Source organism: Zalophus californianus, chromosome 3, assembly GCF_009762305.2.
Source record: "Zalophus californianus isolate mZalCal1 chromosome 3, mZalCal1.pri.v2, whole genome shotgun sequence".
In the NCBI taxonomy this organism is placed as follows: domain Eukaryota; kingdom Metazoa; phylum Chordata; class Mammalia; order Carnivora; family Otariidae; genus Zalophus; species Zalophus californianus.
The window spans coordinates 112,902,073-112,923,588 of record NC_045597.1 but is presented as its reverse complement, the minus strand read 5'-3'; the positions used below and the strand labels follow the sequence as shown (position 1 = coordinate 112,923,588).

Here is a 21,516-nt window from a genome sequence, read left to right as displayed (position 1 = left end):
TTCAGCCATCAGTCTGTGGCTTTAGTAAAAATAACGTGACATTTTGCTTCTGTCTCCTTGTAGAACTTTATCTTTGTATGTGATTCTTAGCAATTTGACTATGAGTAGTTTTCTTTGTGTTTTTCCTATAGGACTCTGAGATTCTTGAATCTGTGGGCTGATTCGTTGAATTATTCCATTTTTTTTTCTATGCCATTCTCCTTTTGTTCTAGGAGTCTAATTAAAGTCTGTCTGATCTTTTAGTTGAGTCTCACCTACTATTCTCATCTGTTCTGACTTTTCTTTTCCATTTAATTTTCTCTCTGTACTTCACTTCGGATATTTTCTATTGACATTTTCTATTGATATTTTCTATTTTGAATTCACTAATCCTCCTTTCTGCTGTGTGTGGTCTCTTGTTAAATCCATTACATGAGATAACCTTCAAACTTGAAAGAAGTTTCTTAGTATTTTTTTATTAAGGCATAATCTACATATGGTGTATAATACAATGATTATTGGTGAATGTGTATGCCTTGGTACAAAAATAGGTAGGATATAGCTAATTTTCATCATCTCAGAAATTTCCTTCGAGTCCACTCTCAGTCAGTTTGCACACCTCCTAAGTAAGGATTCTTCTCATTTCTATAATTGTAGATTGATTATCTCTGTTCTTGAATGTCACATAAATGAAATCACACAGTATGTACTCTTCTATGTCTACCTGCTTTCATTCAACATGTTTTTGAGATTTACTCATGTAGTTTCAGGTGGTAGTATTTTACTACCTTTTCTCCTCCTCCTCACCCTCCTCCTACTATGGGGTAATATTCCAGGTTATGAATATATCAAAATTTGATATATATATTATCTTGTAGATGGACATTTGGGTTGTTTCCAGTTTATAAATAGTATGACTAAAACTGCTACTCAAATATTCTTGTACAAGTTTTTTTTTTCTTGTTTATTTATAAGTTTTCATTTATCTTGGAAAATACTTAGGAATGGAATAACTGGATCATATGGTATGTTTATAATTAAATTTATAAGAAAATTCCAATTTTCCAATTGGTTGAACCATTTAATACTCCCATAGTAATTAATGAGAGTTCCAGTGGCTTCACATTTTGACCAACATTTGGTGTTGCCAGTCATTTTATTTTTTTAACCATTCTAGGTAATGTGTAATGGTATCACATTGCCATTTTAATTTACATTTCCCTGATAACTAGTATGTTGAACACTTACCTTATGCTTATTATTAGCCAGTCATTTATCTTCCTTTTAGAAGTTTCTAAAGGATTTTGCCCATTTTTATTGGGTTATTTTTTGTTACTTATCATGAGGAGTTGTTTACATAGTCTAAATACAAGTTCTTTTTCATATATATGTACTACAAATATTTTCTTACAATGTGTGACTTACCTTTTTATTTTTATTTTTATTTTTATTTTTTTTAAAGATTTTTATTTATTTATTTGACAGAGAGAGAGATAGCGAGAGCAGGAACACAAGCAGGGGGTGTGGGAGAGGGAGAAGCAGGCTTCCTGCCGAGCAGGGAGCCCGATGTGGGACTCGATCCCAGGACCCTGGGATCATGACCTGAGCCGAAGGCAGACGCTTAACGACTGAGCCACCCAGGCACCCTTACCTTTTTATTTTTAATGATGTCTATTCATGGGGGGAAGTTTTTAATTTTGATAAAGTCCATTTTATCCATACTTTTTCTCTTATGGAATCTATATTCTGTTTTCTCCCAAATGCTTTATAGTTTTGCATTTATATTTGTGTCCCTAATCTATTTAAAATTAAGGTTTTTGGTATGGTATGAGATATGGGTGAAAGTTGTTTTGTTTTGTTTTTATTTTCTGATACATTTATTTAGTTTTTCTGGGACTTTTTTATGTATTTATTTGTCAGAGAGAGAGAGAGAGAGGGCGAGCGCAAGTGGAGGAACTATAGGCAGAGGGAGAAACAGTCTCCGCACTGAGCAAGGAGCCTGATGCAGGACTAGATCCCAGGACCCTGGGATCATGACCTGAGTCAAAGGCAGATGCTTAACTGACCTGACTAAGCCACCCAGGTGTCCTTTTTTTTTTTTAATTTCTCTATTTCCTTGGCCCTTTGATGAAAATCAGTAGACATTCTGGACTGTATTTTGATTCACTTAGGGAAAATCAAAATCTTAACAAAATGAGTCTTCTGATTCATAAATACATATCTACTCTTAAGATACGGCTGGTATTGCCTTATCTAGAAAAATTCCCAGTCCCTTGTATCTGGTTTCCTGCTGGCTAAGGTGATCTCCATTTGTGCCATCATATGTGGAAATCCTATATTTATTTAACTTACTGATTTATGCATGTTATAATTAATCATGGACCATATATTATTTATTTTATATCTTTTGTTTCCAGATGAAAGAAGCTGATCCAAAGAAGGCATTATTTATATAATTATTGGTCTTAAATTATTTTGTTAAGGTGATGTTTTTATTTTTTGTTTTTATTTTTTATTTTTCTTTTTAGAGAGAGAGAACATGTGAACAGGGTGGGGAGGGGCAGAGGGAGTGGGAGAGAGAGAATCTTAAGCAGGCTCCACACCCAGCATGGAGCCTGGCAAGGAGCTTGATCTCACAACCCTGAGATCACAACCTGAGCCAAAATCAGGAGTAAAACACTTAACCAGTGGAGCCACACAGGCACCCATTAAGGTGAATTTTTAAAGTGTGTAACTAAACAAACTTAGTTTTTACAAACTTAGCATAAACAGAAATGGAGTTTATTCTTTAATAATGATAACAATTTATCATGCTGGTTTAGGAGGAGGTTTAGATAATTATGCATTTTAAATACTAAGATCCAGGCATTACTTTCTGGGCTAAAAACATAAAGGTAAGTGCAACATAATCCATAACCTTACAAATATGTGATTAGTATGATTACTGATTCTGTTTGAACAATGTCCTTTCAGATCTCTAAACATATTGAAATGCAAGAGTATTACTCCGTATATTTACTTCTAGTTTTCATTGGTTTCATTGATAAATAAGTTATAACTATTTTTATGGGGATATCTATCTATCTATGTGAATATATATCATTAATCCATTAAATACTTCCTATCATCTCTCTTTTTTTACTCTTTTTGTGTTTTTAGGATATGCAACTTGACTCTTTCACTTCTATCCCCATTCTTTTATTATCAGTCTCCCTTTTTAATCCTTCTGAATGAGCTTCATTTTATTTTCCTTTTCACTGACTTAAATTGTATCTTTTTGAAGTATATATTGAGTTTTCTGTTTTAACTGTGATATTTTCACACTCAGAATCCCTATTTGTTATATTTTATTATTTTTTGTTCCCTTTTCAAGTGTACAATATCCTCCTTTGACTATCTGACAACACTTAGCATGCTCACTTAAATGTTTGTTAAATCAGCTTTGAAATATGTTTGTAGTTTGTCGTATTTCTCTTATATTTGTTGAGCTCACAAGGTGTCTTTTTACTTTTCCTTGTGAGTTTCTATTGCCTTTGGGAATTAATCATCTTTACTGTGTTGTGTACTTAGGGATGGGGCAAAAAATATCCATGTCCTGATCTTTGTCCCTCTTCGTGACTTTAGGGGATAGGGGACATGCCAGAAAACAAAAAGCATCATGGTATTATTTGTACATTTACCCAGACACTGTTCTTTTTATTTTATTTTATTTTATTTTATTTTATTTTATTTTATTTTATTTTATTTTATTTTATTTTATTTTTTATTTTTTTAAAGATTTTTTATTTATTTACTTAACTGACAGAGAGAGAGAGAGACAGGGAGAGAGGGAGCACAAGCAGGGGCGGTGGGAGAGGGAGAAGCAGGCTTCCTGCCGAGCAGGGAGCCCGATGCGGGGCTCAATCCCAGGACCCTGGGATCATGACCTGAGCTGAAGGCAGTCGCTTAACCAACTGAGCCACCCAGGCACCCCGACACTGTTCTTTTTAAAGAAGTATTTCCTCCCTTATCCCTTACCTAGCCAGTACTATTCCTGGAAAGTTCAAAGTGAGGGAAAGAAAAGGGCACACACCTCTATCAAAACTTATGGATATTGGGGAGGGTATGTGCTATGGTGAGCGCTGTGAATTATGTAAAACTGATGAATCACAGACCTGTACCCCTGAAACAAATAATACATTATATGTTAATAAAAAAAACTTATGGATATTTTAATTAAATCAGTATTATCTAATCTGCTTCTGCTCCAAGTTCATCTGCCTTTTATTCCCTCCACCTCTATCTCTACTTCCCCACCACTTCCCCACACACACACATCATCTTTTGCCCCCACAGACCTACCAACCTTTCTATGACTTTTGCTGGATGACAGATCTATTAATCTTTCTTTCTGGAAAGTCTTTATATAGAAGGAGCCAGAAGACCATATTATTTTACCATCTTCTCAGAAACTACAACTTGGAATAGTCCCTCAGAGGGACTATGTGGAATGATGGAGGCAAAAAAATTAACACTTAAAATTATTTTTACCACTGTATCATCTCAGAACTTAAATATTATGCCAAAATTAAACGAGCAACCTTTTTCCTAGAGCTCTTTGAGGACAGATAATGGAATATATATTTTTCTTTGCATTTCCCTGTATCAGGACTTTGCTCCAAGTAGGAGATCCACTAATGATGTTAAGTCACCCGCCAATAAATTTTCATATAATAATATTATTAAATTTGAAAGATTTGGGACGACTGGGTGGCTCAGTCAGTTAAGTATCTGCCTTCGGCTCAGGTCTTGATCCTAGGGTCCTGGAATCATGTCCTGAATCAGGCTCCTTGCTCAGCAGGGAGCCTGCTTTTCCCTCTACTTGCTACTCCCCCTGTTGTGAACTTTCTCTCTCTCCCTGTCAAATAAATAAATAAAATCTTTAAAAAAATTTTTTGAAAGATATATGATCAAATAGATTGGAATAGCTAGGAAACCAAAACAAAATATAGGATTTTTTGAGGATTCCATAATAACAAGTAATTGAATGTTTGTTAATAAACAATCACCCTGTGACTATCTGCACTATACATCCTTCATTCTTAACTATAGTATACAGCCAAGACTTCAGTATGTGCCACCACACGTACAAAAACTGATGTTTTAATGGTTTCTTAAATAAAGATTTTTGTATTTATTAATCTGATATGATTCTGTAAATCTTTGTAAGTTAACACCAAACAAATAAGTAAGAAGTATAAGATATGAGGATTTCTTTGAACTTGGTCAACACTTTTAAAAAGAAATACAATCTGATAGTAATTTTATTTGATTTTCTCCAATTCTATATGGTTAAAAAAGGAGGGGAGAATTCAGTGAGAAGAGATTGCATTCACCCATCCATTTAAAATCAGTGCTTTATTTCCACGGGCTAAAAGAGTTACAGTTGCACTGTTCATTACTTTGGAAGTGTCACATTTCCTAGTATGACAAGATGTATTATGGATGGGGGGTTTTACAGATGTGGAGAAATCACTTTCCAAGTTTTTTATTTGACTTTCTCCCCTTATGCTTCTTTGTACTTTAGCGGCCAACCTTGGGATAATGGGATTACTTTATGCCTTCCACATCAGGCTCTGGATGAGTGCACAGAGGCCAGTGGCAAGAGAAATAAGATGGCTGTAAAAATGCAAACATTGGAAGTTAAAAAAGGTGCACCCAATAACTTGCCCTTAAATTTAAAGGGAACTAAATGAGGAACTTCTGGACAATTTATCTTGCTGTTTACTGATAACAAGTCACTTTGTTTTTATGTGCTCAGTCTAGTATTCCATAATTTATTTGAAAGAAGATGAGAAATAATGTAGATAAATGATGAAGTGTCAGGGTCTGACGCTCTTAAATGAAGCTATTATGGTCAAAGAGAAAACGTAAAACCTGCGGCTCATTATGAGAGTGTTCTACTTGTCAGTTAAGTGAAAAGGCCTGGAATGATTTCCAGTTTATTTGTCATTGCAGTTATTAAAGCTGTCTTTTTGGTGCCATGAAAATGAATTGAAGACTTTATTCGAAGTAAATTTGTACTAAAGCTTTCAGATGTATCTTATGTGAGCTCAGTGAGGCAGGGAAGCAGCTTAAAAGCTGAAATATTACAAGGAGACAACTACTGAAGTCTTTGAAACATACCAGGATATATAAATGGCAATAAATAAAGTGTTTTCTTGACTAGGGAACAAACTTTTTGACTGACACAGTACAAAAAGATTGGTAATGGGATATAGCACGTGCTAATTGTTGGGATGTATTTTATTCCTATGAGGAAGAAATTGCCTACATTTTTGTGTAACACTTGTAACACTTGTACTGTATCTTTCCTAAGACTGATTTCCAAGAAAAGTAAAAGGATGTATCATTTTAAATAATCTCTACTTATGAAAATGTAATTAATAGAACAGGTATGTCAAAGAAACAAAGTTTTAGTTCTTTTTGAATAACAAAAACTGGGCTATAAGAGCAACCTCTTCTAAGGTTTACAAGGTAAGACGTTCAGAAAACCTGAGTTGCATAATCTATTTTCCTAATTGAATTATCGGACACGCAAAAGGTTGTATCTCAGTATAAGAAATGAATATATTATTGACATTTTTCTCTACACAGCTGTCCTTAAAATACTTTACATCCTTGCCAAGGTGTGAGAATAGCTTACATTTTATCTCATGTTAGAAGGAGATCAAATCAGATGGACTATTGATATGGTTGAGATGGAATTTTTTTTTAAGCACTAAAAAACATTAACTCTTTTGTGTTTTTTATTCCATGATCTAGAAGGAGGCTTTTGGTGTTTCCTTGTCCTAGTCTGGCAGTCAAAAATGCTTTTTGCATAGCTTAGCTGTCTTTTTGATGAGCGGCAATTAATAGATATAGATAAAGGACAATTGAAAGACTTTCTCTGCCTCAGTTTCCACCCCATTACATGAAAGCAGACTCACTAACCTGAACGTTTTATTCCAAGCCTAAGAAATCTCCCAGTCATGTCTTTGAACTCTTTATTGTGGATATTACAAATGTTTGACACATCTTCATGGTCAGTTTAAAAACAAAATGGATCCTACATGTCCTCAGAGGTAATCGCTCTCAGAGGTAATCGCTCTCAGAAGTAATCTTTCAGGGTTTTCGTCAGATTTTATAGCCATTTTCTGTGATATTGTCCAAGTAAAAGATCGACCAGGCTCTTTATTATATGCCTTATTTTCAGGCATTTAAATGTGCAACAAAACCTTCCTTGGAAATAGAATTTGAGCCTTTTTCCAAAGAACACATCCAAATGGCCAACAGACACATGAAAAAGTACTCAACATCACTCAGCATCAGGGAAATCCAAATCAAAACCTCAATGAGATACCACCTCACACCAGTCAGAATGGCTAAAATTAACAAGACAGGAAACGACAGATGTTGGCGGGGATGCGGAGAAAGGGGAACCCTCCTACACTGTTGGTGGGAATGCAAGCTGGTGCAGCCACTCTGGAAAACAGTATGGAGGTTCCTCAAAAAGTTGAAAATAGAGCTACCATGTGACCCAGAGATTGCACTACTGGGTATTTACCCCAAAGATATAAATGTAGGTATCCGAAGGGGTACATGCACCCCAATGTTTACAGCAGCAATGTCCACAATAGCCAAACTGTGGAAAGAGCCAAGATGTCCAGCAGAAGACGAATGGATAAAGAAGATATGGTATATATATACAATGGGATATTATGCAGCCATCAAAAGGAATGAAATCTTGCCATTTGCAACGATGTGGCTGGAACTGGACGGTGTTATGCTAAGCGAAATAAGTCAATCAGAGAAAGACATGTATCAGATGAACTCACTAATGTGAGGAATTCTTAATCTCAGGAAACAAACTGAGGGTTGCTGGAGTGGTGGGGGGTGGGAGGGATGATGTGGCTGGGTGATAGACATTGGGGAGGGTATGTGCTATACGCAAACAATGAATCATGGAACACTACATCAAAAACTAATGGTGTAATGTATGGTGATTAACATAACATAATAAAAAAAAGAAATAGAATTCAGTGTTATATTTGGGATATTTCAAATATTTCTGTGACTTTTATATGCTAATAACTACAAATCCCAATGATTTAAAAATAAATGTTTTACAAACTCATAGCTGTGATGTGACAATGGAGAAAGCTGCGTCGTAATAATTGCCAGTTAAAGGTGTGGAGTTTAGATTAGATTCAAACTGATTCAGATTCAGACTGTGTTTAAATGCCAGGGAAGACTTGTAAACAAACAAAATGGTTGAATTTTTGAATAAGCAGTTACTTGGAGGGAAAATATTTTTAGATGATTCATGTATTAATTTTTTTGCTTATAAGATCTACCTTTGTGTGTAGATATACCATATGTAGATATATAGTTCCTTGTTTTTGAACATACTCAAGTTTTAATTTCAGGTTAGTTAATTTACTTTGGGTGGTCAATCAAATATATTTTATCCCATTTTACTTATTTAATAAACAGATGTCAAGCACTAACTTAGTTGGATTATAAAATTAACAGTTTTCTTTTTCTCGAGATCATGGAATAGAGGAGACAGAATCATAAGATATATTTGCATAGATAAGCAAGGCTTCATAGTGGGGAAGATTCCTGACCTTGAATATTGAAGATACAGAAAAATTGACCCATTAGGACTAGGTAAAAATTATCTTATGGTCATGGTTATATGACCAACAATCTGGCTGGCTGATTTCTTGCCTACCATGACACTAGGCCAAATTTCTTTGGTAAAAAAAACACTGGGCTTTTTCTTCCCAGAAAAATACCTAGAGTCAATGTGGCACTCTATCCATATTAACCATAGGGAGTTCAAAATCTGTTAGGTTAGCTATTGGGTAATAGACCCAGTTTACTATAAATTTTCATAGATTAAAATCATACTCATTCTCCTTCTTTATTTTTATAAATATGTGTTTACAGTGCCCATATAGAGATTTAATCAAAATGTGTTTATCAAAGATTAACAATGAAAAACAATAAAGAAATTTGGGAATATGCATAATCTTTTCCTACATAAATTTATAATCAACAAACTTAGAAATAAAAGAATATTTTTTAAATGTTCTAGTTGCTTTTTCTTAAATTTCCAATTTTCCCGTTTTTCTCTAAAAGCATGGAAGTCAATATTTTTAAAGATTTTATTTATTTATTTAAGAGAGAACAAAAGTGAGAGAGAGCACAGAGGGAGAGGGAGAAGCATAGTCCCACGCTGAGCAGGAAGCCTGATGCGGGGTTCAATCCCAGTCTCCTGAGATCATGACCTGAGCTGAAGGCAGACACTTTAAACGACTGAGCCACCCAGGCACCCTGAGAAGTAATTTTTAAATTGAAGTATAAATCAGGGATCCATGGGTGGCTTAGTCAGTTAAACGTCTGCCTTCGGCTCAGGTCATGATCCCCAGGGTCCTGGGGTTGAGGCCTGCATTGGGCTACTAGTTCAGTGGGAAGCCCTGCTTCTCCCTCTGCCTACAGTTCCCCCTGCTTGTGCACGCTCCATCTCTGACAAATAAATAAATAAAATCTTAAAAACAAATCATTTGGTATTATAGTTCTTATTAAGGATTCAATTTTCAGATTGGATTCTTTTTTATAATATACCAATATAAGATATTAATTAGTTAATTAATGTTCGCTGGCTATGTTTAAGTATCATTTTCAAGAAGGTAAATTTATGCCACTGAGACAAATATTAAATGAACATTTTTTTTTTAAGATTTATTTATTTAATTTGAGAGAGAGAGAATGAGAGATAGAAAGCACGAGAGGGAAGAGGGTCAGAGGGAGAAGCAGACCTCCCCGCTGAGCAGGGAGCCCGATGCGGGACTCGATCCCGGGACTCCAGGATCATGACCTGAGCCAAAGGCAGTCGCTTAACCAACTGAGCCACCCCAGGCGCCCCTAAATGAACATTTTTCAAAGATTCTGTTTAACCCATTAATTAATGACTGAGCCAGTAAGTTTAAATCCGTTCAAAAATCATTTGAGGACATAGGTATAGTGGTAATTTTAAAAAGAAATATTAAGATAAGATTCTTGGGTTACATGTAAAGCTGGTTAACGTCTTTCAAGGCAAAAAATTATAACTTCTGGGGTTATCTCTTCCATTGGACAGAAATTATTTGCATCCCTACCTGACAAAAATTTATGAATTAACTTTTTTTTCCTAGAGTTGTAAAATAGTTAAGTAAATAGAAAATCAAGCAATAAAAGACTACCCAGTTATCTATTAGTTGTTTCCAAACTTCAGGTAATTTTTTTGTTAGTTATATGTAGTCACTGTGACTCTTTACTTCAAAAATATTACTCTAAAGTTACTACAATAGCATGTCAGTGTGGCTTGATTAGACTGGTGAAGTATTTCTGTAGTATACCAAAATAGATAGTGTTCTTGGCTTTCATATTAGATCAGCTATAAGAACTGGTTTGCTCAGCATCTGATTTGACATTTGAATATTTTTCTAATACATTTTCTGAAAATGGCCTGAAAAATCTAGTTATATTAATCCCATTAAAAGGAAAGTTAAAACTTAAATCTTACTGATATTTATCTTAAAGAGATAGATGAATAAAGGAACAAGGAATTCCCTCATAACAAGGGAATATATAAAAAGTTCCTTATAGGGACACCTGGGGTGACTCAGTTGGTTAAGCGTCTGACTCTTGATACTGGCTCAGGTCATGATCTCAGGGATGGAGCCCCTGGTTGGGCTCCACACTCAGGCAGGGAGTATGCTCCCTCTGCTCCTCCCTCTGCTCTCTCTCTCTCTCTCTCTCTGTCCCTAAAATAAATAAATAAAAATCTAAAAAAATAAAGTTCCTGGTGGCGCCTGGGTGGTGCAGTTGATAAGCGTGCTGCCTTCAGCTTAGGTCATGGTCCCAGGGTCCTGGGATCGAGCCCTGCATCGGGCTCCCTGCTCCGCAGGAAGCCTGCTTCTCCCTCTCACACTCCCCTGCTTGTGTTCCTCTCTCCCTGTCTCACTCTGTCAAATAAATAAACAAAATCATTAAAAAAAAAAAGTTCCTTATAGTTACCACGTGCTTGTTGTTACATATTGAATTTTGGCCCCACAGTATTCAAATGTTGAAGCCTAATCCCCAATATGATTATATTTTGAGATAGGGTGTTTAAATAGATAATTAAGGCAAATGAAGTCGTAAGTGTGGAGCTCTAATTCTGAAAGGATTATGTCCTTTTAAGAAAAAGAAGAAATAGCAGGGATGTTTGTGCACAGAATGATCATGTGTAGACATAGCCACAAGGCAGACAGCTGCAAACCAAGGAGAGAGGCTTCAAGAGAAACCAACCCTGCCGAGTGCCTTGATCTTGAAATTCCAGCCTCCAGAATTGTGAGAAAATACATTTTAATCCATTCAGTCTGTAGTATTTTGTTATGGCAACCCCAGTAGACTAATATGATGCTTTTATTCACTAGAATATTTATGTGGTATTAAGAAAAGTATTTTCTATACCTAAATCTACATCTAAAGTAAATAAAAAGTAAAAAAAAAGTAAATAAAGTATTTTCTATATCTGAATCTACATCTAAAAGATGATATCTTATAATTTATATAAATTCAAATCCAGTTGATCATATCACTTCAGTGTTCAGATAGGTTAGAAGAAACTGGAAAAAATAACCAAAGAAAATATGTATAAAATAGCAGTGAAATATTTACTGTAAACTGTCTTAAACTCTTAGCTCATTCCTTTGTCCTTACCCAAATGTCTCTATTTTTTTAAATCAATTCATCCTTTTCTCTTCTCAATATGAGTTTTCTCCATTCTCGGAACTGAAGCAAGGATAAATTTCTTGTTTATTTCAATTACTTCTCAGAGAAAATAGCACTAGTTTTAAAGAGCCTGACTCCATTGGACAGCTGGTCCTGTTTCTTAATCCCACTTTGCATTGCTTCTGGCTAGGTCTACTGACCAGAAGGTATTGAATTAAAAGGACAATTTGAATCACAGTCTTGTCTTACTAAGGCTTTGTTCAGCAATATCTGTTTGTATTTCTACATCAAGCTTAGAAATAGACTAAATATGACAAGCATGCAACCACTCTCTAGGTTTGAATATGTTGAGGAAGCCAGATACTGGCTTTTGGTCAGTTATATTTTGTTTTTCCTTTAAGGATGGTGGACTAAACATGAGGAAAAGAATATAAGTAAATATGACCAAAAAGTTATTAGTTTTATCCTATTAATACTCTCAGAAGAAAGTTTATTAAAGAATTCTGACTGAATTTCTAATATTTCTGACAGGCTGCATACAACCGGGGACCCTGTTACTTTCCCTTGTCTTTGCTTTCCTTCTCTATATTCTTTCTTACCGCCCTTTTTAATTTCCCATGCACTCTTTTTTTAAAAAAATAAGACCATTTAGGTTCATCCCACTCATTTACAGTTTATGACTTCAAAGCTCTTCTGGCAACTTTTCCATATGATAAAAACATAAAGCCTGGTTGTGAAAATGTCTTATAGAAGCAGTATAAACTGCTCTTTATGGCCCAGAAAAGGAGAGTCAGCCACCATCATAGCTAACGCTTGTTACATGAAATAAAACATGGGCACATGCTTGTTCACTTAGCTCGTTTCTTGGAGCCTCCCCTCCACTTCTAAATTATCAAAGATTAAGTCACATGTAAATTAAATAATCTATACCAATAGATGGGAATAGCATTTTTTTGTATGTTTATCTTTTCTTTGAATAGTTAAAATCAACTTTCAGTCTTAATTACAGTGATCTTATTGAGGTGGTGAGAATATAGTTTTCATGGCCCCATATGTTGGATGCATATAGTGAACATAGGGGAATTCGAACAACTTCTTCAAGATAAGCCAAGAACCTTTGGAGTAGTCTAACTCCCGGAGCAATGATTTTTCCATTTTGCCACATGACTGTAGAAAACCTGATCTCAAGTATATTTTTCTAAATAAAGGGTAATCAACAGTCAGACACATGGTAAATATATTTGGCTGCTGCTGTTACTCTGGTGTGCTATTATTTGGGGCTTATGAATAGGAAATGTAAAGTAATCTCACAAGGAATTTTATTCTAATGTTTTTTCAAAGACTGAAAGCTTTCTTTGAAAGGAGGTTAGGATGACAAAAACCTGAGATTATTAGAAACCTGGTAGTAGATCTTTCCTTGGCAAGATTAGGGTGAGTTACTACCAGTAAGTGGTAAAAAGGGTTCATTCATTTTCCTTTTGTAAATTGAACTCCAGAGGAACAGTTGCCAAAGGCTTTGTGGCATATCATTTAGTCATAATGCATTGGATTAAAGAAATATGGTACCTTTCTAGGCTTTCCAAACTAGTATCTCTACCTGAACTAAACCTTAGATGTTTTGATTGTTAAAATTCTAATTGTAGCTACCATGTTGATGGAGAAATTAAAGCTTCTTATTTTTCACCATTGTACTAGGCTGTTTTCCAAGAAACTGTGTAGGCATTAAAATGCCTCTTCTATACATAATATCAAAATTCTTAATATATTATACAATTTATACTTGGCCATGTCAAACGTTTTCTTCCCTGGAGTGATAATCTTATTGACTGTGTATGAAACCTGTCATTATTTCTAGATACCAATTTTAGTAACTTGATTTAAGAAACCACAATAACAAGTATTCAAGAAATAGACTCACAGGAGTGCCTGGGTGGCTCAGTCGGTTAAGTGTCCGACTCTTAATTTCGGCTCAGGTCATGGTCTCAGGGTCCTAGGAATGGGCCCTATGTTGAGCTCTGTGCTCAGCTGGGAGTCTGCTTGAGGAATCTCCTTCTCACTCTGCCCCTTCAATCTCTCTCAAATAAATCTCTGAAAAATGAAGACTCACAGGTAAATGCTTTCTACTCTTTCTGGCTTCTTATGTATAAAGAACTTTTCTAATGTATAGATTCTATGTGCTTTTTACAGAAAGAAATTCTCTCTCTCATGACAGATGTTCTCCCTTAAAGTATCTTTGTTGACCAAATCCCAAAGATAGCATTTGACTTCCTTATGATTGCACTGCTTTTTCCCATTCATTAATGGGATAAGGTAATCTTTACTTCCTAAGATATGGGACATTGACTTTTCATAATCAAAATATGTTTCATAATATATCATTGAAAATGAAATGAAGAATTTAGGGATGATAAAATCACTTCGTAAAGACAGCTTTATTTTGATGTTGGTGTGAGAAGTCTAGCAAGGAAAAGAAAACTTGAATACCCTAAATTTAGGATGGGCAGAAGAATGAAGGAAAACATATATGGAATTCTTCAAATATATTTTAAGAGTGAATATTTTTATTAAGTTCATGTAATAAAACTTGCACCTCATACTCAAAGATGTTTTCCATCTTTCACTGACATAATTTTGGTCCTAGGATATCAATATACAGCAAAGTGGATATGTTTATTCATTTATAGAAAGGAATTTGATAAGAAATTATTATTATTTTCTTCTGTTAAAACTTGTTGTAAAGACCATATTCCTTATTTGAAGCCTAGATTCTAACTTCAGGGTTTATTTATGATGTTGACTCTAGTGAATACAGTGCTATATATATTAATTAAGTTTCTTAGAATTATAAGTAGCTGGATACACAACTGAAAACAAACAAACAAAAACCCCACAATTGTAGCTAACTTTTAGAATGCAAGAAGTATGTGAAAAACCCAAGAATCCAGATCCAGGAACCTCAGCTAGAAGCTTTTACAGACATTCTGTTTAAAATATTATAATAAAATTGACACAGTTTTAAAGATTTTTAGAAATTTGACCCCTGAGTTACAAATGTCCAATTTCTAATGACACAGAGATTAGCTTGGCCCTGCAGAAGAGTGACCTGCCAATTGATGAAATGTTCCATATTTTTCTGAGATGATAGGCTTTCTACTGCCACCTGCAAGCAGAGGGATTCTGAGGTTATGAGGAGAAGCAGAAAAATACGAATGAGAAGAAGGGACCAAAGTTGCTCGTGGCTTTCTGTCCAACCCTCTTGCCCTTAGCCTGTGTCACACCATGCTGGTGTGTCCTCCTGTGGTACTCACAATGACATCCTTTTTCTCTGAGTCTCATTGCTTCCTTCTCCTCAGAAAGCCTCTCCTTCTGGGTCACTCCTGAGAGTTAGGGGGTTCCCCTTCCTAGTGTTTTGTAGTCCTGTGGGGCTCACCTCAAAGTATTAAAAGTAGTTTTGTAATAAACAAACAAAAACACACAAATTTCCAATTTCTGAGAAAAAAAATCTGATTTTCTTGCTTGACTATGGTGCCTACTTAAGCATGAGAGACAAGTTTCTGTATTACAGTTTTACTTATGTGTTAGTGAGGGTAGGGCAGCTTTTAATAAGAGAAATTTCCAGAGAAGGGAGTTGGTCAGTGTGAGCTTGGAAGCCCTTCCAAATGCTGAACAAGTCAAATCCACAAACAAGCCACGTTAAGGATTATGGTGGATATTAAGAAGTGTGAGATCATATGAGTTTGGGACTCTGAAGAAATAATAATCTAATTTATCATGGCAGCATAATAATAAGACTGATGGAAAATAAGAACAAATTATTTAAATAATAACTTAATAAAATAAAATAATACCCCAAAGTAGAGCATACTTTATTGGTGTATAAATTATGCAGAGAGTAACAGGGAACAAGTCAGAAAGATTACTTTCTGTAGAATGGCTAATGGAAGTTGTGTTGTTGACATAAGATATACATTGTTCTTTTAAAGCTGAGTCCTTCAAAAGGCAAAAAATTTGTTCAGAAAGCATTTTATTTATTTACTTTATTATGTTTTTAATTGAAGTATAATTGATAAGATTAGTTTCAGATGTGCAACATAGTGATTCCACAATTATATACGTTGCTAAATGCTCACTGTAAGTGTAGTTACCATCTGTCACCACACAGTTATAATATTATTGACCATATTCCCTGTGCTGTTCTTTTTGTCCCTGTGACTTATTTATTTTTATAACTGGAAGTTTGGTATTCCTATTTTTAGTTTTTTAATGAACCTAGCTAGTGTTTTCCAATTTACATTTCCACCAACAATGCACAAAGGTTCTGTTTTCTCCAAATCTTTGGCAACACTTGTTATTTCTTGTCCTATTACACTGGTCATTCTTACTGGTGGGAGATGGTATTTCATTATGGCTTTGATTTGCATTTTAGGTGGAAGAAATGCCCTGGTGAAATATGTATCATTCCTTTTCTTTGATAAAAACAATAAAATTTTGTGTGGACGTTATTAGGCCGGGAGACTTTATACTATGCCCATTTATGAATAGCTTCTATTGGGGAGGAATATTTTTCACTTACCTCTCAATTCTTTGGCTAATCTAATAATCAAATTAACACAGGACAGATTAATAGGATTAAAAACAAATTTAATTACATTCTTATGGGGCCCCACAGAGATAATGAGACACAAAGGCATATTGGTCAGTTGAGGTTTATATGCCATTCTGAGCTAAAACATGGGATAGAGGCCTAGGGCTTCAAAGAGGAGGAAGGTAATTCAACGACAATAGAAAGAACAGATGTTCGGTAGTTAGATGTTTGCCCTGCCATACAAATAGGTCATTCAGAGCTCTCTCTCTGAGCAAGGCCTCTTATCTAAATTCCTTTAAATAGTTAAGGGAAGGGTAAAAGTTTTTCTTGCATCAGCTGGGTCTTGATTGCTGTCAACTCAAATAATCCACATGCCTGAGTGACATATTTTGGGGTCATATATTCTTGCTGCTCTTCACCTTACAGATTTTATTGTATATGATTTTCCAAGTTGAGTAAATCCGTGTACATATATTTCATTTATAAAACTATGATATAAAAAATAGGTTCAGGATAATTGTCTTACTGTCCTAAGATTTTTGTGTTAATAATCTCCTTAGTTTTATATACAAACCATTTTTTCATTGGGCATTAAAAATAAAATAGAGGGGCTCCTGGGTGGCTCAGTCATTAAACCTCTGCCTTCAGCTCAGGTCATGATCCCAGGGTCCTGGGATCGAGCCCCACATCGGGCTCCCTGCTCAGCGGGGAGCCTGCTTCTCCCTCTCCCACTCCCCCTGCTTGTGTTTCCTCTCTCACTGTGTCTCTCTGTCAAATAAATAAATAAAATCTTTAAAAAAAAATAGAAATTGGATACTGATGATAGGAATTTGATCATTTAGAAAATACTTGCTGTGTGTATTTTGATTATGTTTTATTTTGTTATAGAGATATTTCCCTCTCAGTTTTTGTCACTTTGCCCAAAGGAAGCAAAATGTCTACATGGTACTTTATTTCTTGTATATATGTGTGTTTTTTTTTTTTTTTTTTTTTTGGTAATAGGGGTCTCTTCATATTGGGTTGTTGTTGCATGTGATACGTGCTATTTCTTGAAATATTTATTTACAAATAAGGTGATAATAGAGATAGCTAACATTTTTTCAGACAATTTAATCATGTTTAGATAAAGACCAATAATTTTGTTCTGATAAAACAACAACTTTGTATCAGGCACTGTGCTAAACTGACACTCACAAAGTACAAACTAATAGAGCCTACATAGTTGTGAAATTACATATATGTGTAGAAACATATTACCAATTGAAAAAAAGTATTTTGTGCCCTCTGACAAAAAGTTTTAACTACTCTGAAAAGTACCTTAATGGGCTTAAATCAACTATTAATGTTAAAGATAGAGACAGATCTTAACATCAAAGAAACATGAAATTAGTGAGGTATTTTAAAAACATACGTTTGATTCTAGAAATTAGAAAACAGCATACATTTTAACAGTTTAAGAAGTATTCTACTAAAGGGCTTATAAAAAAACTATTTTGTAAGGGAAAAAGACCTATTGAATTTCCAAAGAAGTATTTTATAACATGTTTACAGTTTTTGAAATTTTTGGAATGAGACAGGAATCCTGACAGGCAACACAAGTTGTGGACTGGGCATATTTCTAAGTCTAAAGTAGTATACTTAGTAAATAGTTGAGACAACTCATGTTGGGCATTACAAATGAGCATCATACGGTAGCATTCTAAAGGTGTTGCATGGATTTTTTCAGTCAAGTAGACAAGCACCTTGACATGTTACCTTCTCCACTCTAACAAAAAAGCGTTCATTCTATCATTTGGCCATTTAGATAATTTAGAAAAAAATATTATCTAATGTAACCGAATATGTTCTTTGTATAGCTACAAACTGTTCTCTTGGGGAAAAATATTCCAGTTTTTTATTGTGATAGAGTAAGCTGATGACTACAGTCTGCTTCATCCCCTGAGAAACATTCTGTAACGCCATATTTGAAGGTATTCACCAGGTTTCATCAGCCTTGTCACTGAGACATTCTCTGTGAAATCAAATCTATAGTCTCTTTACTGCAATAAGTTCTCAAATACTTAAACTATTACCTTACTGTGTGACTTTTTTCCCCCTGAAGAAACAACTTAATGTTCTTTGTCATTCTTCAAAAGCAACACAGACCCTGTACACAACTCTAAGCTAGGTAAGGTTTACCCTGTGGCTCCCAGCCTTCTGATTCTATATCCTCTTCTCTAATTTTGGACACTTCTTTCTGCCTGAGATCACATTAGTATCCTCCTGGCAGCTCTCTATGGAGACTGTTGTCAGGGAAGGATAGAAATCTCTTCCCCAGGACAGTAAATGACTGTTAGCAATTTTAAGTATTGCCTTCCTGGCAATGATTATATATCCAGTATAATGAAGATCAAAACCTTGAGTTTAAACATGGGTCTTAAAGCCTTTGAGAATATAATGTAATAATGTAATCAGGCATTTCTTCAGGGGGAGAAAATACAATTTTCCACAAAATTTTAAAGAAAGACAATAGCTGGGCAAGCTAGCCAAAGAATATGTGTTAAAACAACACAATAAAATGAATAAACATGTTAGGGTATAATTTTTGGTATCAGTGAGAATGATTATTTTAGGTTTAGAATTTTCCTATTCATTTAAATCTTAAAATTCACATATATATACATATATATATAAATACATATAATATTTAAATCTTAAAACTCCTTTTGACTTATCCATAATCTCATGCAGTACTCAAGATGGTTACCACATTCTTAGAGGATGCTAACTATCCAAATTAGAATGCTATAAAACAATTACCTTTCAGCTTTAAGACACTGTGATCCTTTTTAATTATAAAATAATTAAATGGAATATTTTATTTATTCTGGAAGTCATGTAAATTTCACTTAAAGAAAATTTTAAGCTGAAAAAATAAATTTATATCTATATCTACATAGATATATTTGATGTAGATATAGATGATATAGATACAGATAGATATAGATCCATCTAGTTGTGTAGCACACATTACCAAATTTGTGAATTCTATGTTGAAAAGGATATGTTCTCTTTATTGCTAAGTATGAACTACATAAAAAGTTTAAATCAGTGGATAAAATTGAAGGTCCAGTGTTTGCTAACATCAGATTTTCACTTCTTAGTCAGTTTGTATCAGGAACGACTTCAGTGTATTTACTAATATATCAACAGTAAGATTTTCCTAAGATGTTTCTATGTATAATTAATAATGCAATCAAGTAAATACTATCGTACAGGAAACTCGGCGTCCTAAAGTTATACATGAATTAAAGGTAAAATCTGTGATATTGTACTACTTCTTTTTCCATTCTCATCAGTCTGTAATTCAGATTGCCTAACTAAACTTAAATACAAATATGAGAGTTAGAGTATTTGCAAAGTACTAAGCTGACAAATACAGACTGCTGGCTATTATTTCTGTTTGGAAGTCAGAGATTTGAGCTATTCATTTTGTAGTCTGACAGTCATCACTACAATTCCTTGAATTCCCAAAGCTTTTCATACAGCTTCCTCAAGGACGGCTATCATGTCTTAGCTACTGCAATGACAGATGGGATATAATGTGTCATGTGATGGATAACTCTGGAGCCACAGTACTTAATCCTTCTAATACTAATAGCTGCATTATCATAGAGATTTATGGGAATGTCAGTTTCAAGTTCCCAGTTCCATTCATGGGTTTTTAAAACTTCAGCTGCAAAAAACATGCATCCATCCCATTAATTCTAATTATCATGGTTCATCTTCTCAGCAGTTCTGCACTCCGGAACCTTTCAGTGCAAATTAACGTACCAAAAAAGTGTATTAATTAATATTTGTAGCTTTTAATTTCTGCAAGAGTGTTGTCTGGAAGCAGCTGGCAGTACAGGGCCGCTGCTATTGAATCTTCGCCAAACAAGTGCAGATGTAATTTTGTTATCTCTTGCTTAGTCATTTACGCAAATTAATTTGAACAATTAGCCTTTTACTGGTCCTTCATGAATCATGCAAAAGGGATCTGCCAAAAATTGCTAGTTGACAGAAAAGAATTGGTTAATGCTGTGCATTTTGTGGGAAGGTAATGCAGAGTGAAGCTCAACACTATTTTAGACTGTAGACAATTGCTTAAATATTCTATTGTAAAATTTACTTAGCACTTAAAACTTGAGAATCCCCTTAATGAAGAGTAAACCTGCATACTAGTGAAGGTTTATTTGAGAGCACTCAAATTTTTCATGAAATATCCATCCTGAAAATGTCTTAATCAAGTATATATGCAAAATAAGAAATGAGTTTTCATTATGAAATAGAAATTAATTAACCAATTTTTACTACTTCTCAGGTCACAGATAGTCACTACTATTTACTGAATACTTGTGTATATCTTTATGTAATTATTTGCTTATCATATAATGTAGATATAAAACACATTTGTAGCTTCATTTGGTACCTTCTAATAATCCTCTAACCTTCTAAGAAGTTAGAGATAGAGGATTTTAAAATAGTTAAATATGTAGTAATTAAATTTTGAAGACCAGGGTAAAAAAAAGACTTTAAGTGAAGGATACATAATTAAATCACATCTGAATGAGTAGAGATCTATTTTGTGGTCTTCATATGAAGTTACCAGTATGTTAAAGGAAAAACAAACAAAACCAGAAAATAACAATTATAAAATTTGCAATTCTTTTCCTTGTAAGTGCTTCAAACTACCTGTGATTTTATGTTTTTAGTTTCATTTGAATCTACTCTTTTCTTGGCATTTTTAATCACTGGAGCTAAGGATTTTTCATCTAATATTATATGCAGGTGGTTGTACACTGCCATAATGTTAAATAAAACCTCACCGAAAAATAAATCTTTCTTTACTTTGTATAACATTAGCTTAGAAAGGGCCCAGGAAGTATTTCATGATACACATTCACATATATTGGAAGTTATACATGTACATGTTTTAAATACCTGTACACCTATTCCCATGAACAACATATTTATATTTGATTAAAATATGTCACTCCAGGGCGCCTGGGTGGCTCAGTTGGTTAAGCGACTGCCTTCGGCTCAGGTCATGATCCTGGAGTCCCGGGATCGAGTCCCACATCGGGCTTCCTGCTCAGCAGGGAGTCTGCTTCTCCCTCTGACCCTCTTCCCTCTCGTGCTTTCTATCT

The 21,516-nt window shown here is 34.5% G+C and overlaps 1 pseudogene; it reads left to right on the top strand.

Annotated features, from left to right (window-relative positions):
- Positions 1-14,796: 14,796 nt before the first annotated feature.
- On the top strand, positions 14,797-14,896 carry LOC113921159 (annotated as a pseudogene).
- Positions 14,897-21,516: the final 6,620 nt, after the last annotated feature.